Consider the following 2,500-nt stretch of genomic DNA (forward strand, 5'->3'; position numbering starts at 1 on the left):
AGTAGTAGTAGTAGTAGTAGTAGTAGTAGTAGTGGTAGTAGTAGTAGTGGTAGTAGTAGTAGTAGTAGTAGTAGTAGTAGTGGTAGTAGTAGTAGTGGTAGTAGTAGTAGTAGTAGTAGTAGTGGTAGTAGAAGTAGTAGTAGTAGTAGTAGTAGTAGTAGTAGTAATAGTAGCAGTAGTAGCAGTAGTAGTAGTAGTAGTGGTAGTAGTAGTAGTGGTAGTAGTAGTAGTGGTAGTAGTAGTAGTAGTAGTAGTAGTAGTAGTAGTGGAAGTAGTAGTAGAAGTAGTAGTAGTAGTAGTAGTAGTAGTAGTAGTGGTAGTAGAAGTAGTAGTAGTAGTAGTAGTAGTAGTAGTAGTAGTAGTAGTAATAGTAGCAGTAGTAGCAGTAGTAGTAGTAGTAGTAGTGGTAGTAGTGGTAGTAGTATTGTTATTATTATTGTTATTATAAGGATGCTATTTCCAATTCAAGCTGCTGTTTTTTGTGCTGCTCACGTCCTGATTACTCTGTGGTTGAAGTGGTTGATGTGGGAGTGGTAACAGTAGTAGTAACGTTATTCGCTATGAGGTTTTCTTCTGGATCTCAGCACATAGATGGCGATGAGGCTGCACACCAAGGTCATCTCTGCTACCCATCTAACAGCCCCAATCAGCTACCTTCAGCACACAGGGGAGGGCAAAACAAGCACACACACACACACACAGGAAAAAGTGCATGCACATACTGTATAGGTGTTTATATGCTGTGTGTACTTGCATACACACCGCATGGATACATGAATGTACAAGCACAAGTTACACACAAGCTTGTCTCAAATACACTGAAATCGATGTCACCTATGTACACAGTGACACACACTCACACTGATTGTACACAGGATCAAGTACACACTGCTCTTGGCAGAGACACGTGGTGGTGCATGAATAAAGACCACACACAAAGACCTCTACTGTCCCAACACGGCCTCCCTCCCCCCCCCCCACACACACAACACCCCAATACCCCCTCGCCCCCCCGCTTAGATTGTCCTTATAGATTTCCTCAAAGGTTACATCTGTAGCATGACGGCTAGTTATGCTGCTGTGCTTCATCTCTAGCGTATTGATTTCATATGCCTCAGTTGACATTTATTTCAATGGGAACAAGCATGTACACACACACACACGTACCCAGACACACACACACATTGTAGTCCAAATGCATGTACGGTATGCACACTTTTATGGCAGAAGACACACACCCGCACTGCCCTCTCATTTCACCATGTTTGTGTGTGTGTGTGTGTGTGTTTGTGTGTGTTTGGCAGATAGTTTCAGAAATATTCATTGTCTATTTGCATATTGACAGTGCTCACAGATACATGTCTCTCAGCAAATATTGGCAGATGCAGACACGTGAATGATTGAACACACAGTCACACACACATGCACCTGTACACATGCACCTGTACACATGCACGCACAAACGCTCATAACCTACACATGACAGCTCAATAGAAAGAACATAAGCTTAAAGACAGTGCAGGGCAGGGTTTCTATAGACAGCACAGTTCATAATGACTGTTGGAGTCCATTGTTTCCTTCAAACAAAGAAACTTCATCAACCTCACAAGCCTCCATTGTCCTGCTCTTTCCGTATGCAAGGAGCCGGTGGACTGGGCACACAAACACACTCTCTCACACACACACACACACACACACACACACACACACACACACACACACACACACACACGCACACACACACACACACACACACACAAAGTCTATTGTCTTGGGGGAAACACCCATTCACCTGAAGACAAGGTTCTCGTGTCCTCATCACCGGTCGGGCCAGGAACAGGGCAGGGTTACCTTCGGACAGGGTTAACACAGGTTGTTGTTGTTGTTGTTGTTGAGTTTGCGGCAAGGTATGTGGGCCTACTTGAGTGAGTTACTCAATATGTTCCCATACACTGAACCTACTGTATACTGTGTGTAGATATTTGTTTACTAAGTTGTAGGTAGTTAGTCTCACCTTTCCCACCTGGAGAAATGTACTGTAATGACCTAGAGAACTTCTCTCATTCTCCGTATATTACATCACCTAAAAAATACAACACTCTCATACAGTAGGACACACACAGACACACACACAGACACACACACATACACACACACACACGAATGTACGCATGCATGTGGCGGCAGATAAAAACAGAGCACCCACCAAAGGAGATGAATGTTTGACTAATATTGCATCTGGAAGAAGCAGAAACCCACAATCCCAGATGGGAAATATTCAATATAAACAAGTCATCCCCTGGCTTCAGCCCGAGGGCCGGGCCCCTGGTTACCCACCGCCTGCTGGGGCCCTGGTTACCCACCGCCTGCTGGGCCCCTGGTTACCCACTGTGGTCTTGATCTGCGCATGAGGTCTGCCAAAAAGACGCTTTCAAATTAAACCCCTTTGAAGTTCTATGGCAGCAATTAGTGTTTACATTACTGCAATAGCAAAAAGGAG

The sequence above is a fragment of the Borostomias antarcticus genome, assembly GCF_949987555.1.
Source record: "Borostomias antarcticus genome assembly, chromosome: 13".
Classification (NCBI taxonomy): domain Eukaryota; kingdom Metazoa; phylum Chordata; class Actinopteri; order Stomiiformes; family Stomiidae; genus Borostomias; species Borostomias antarcticus.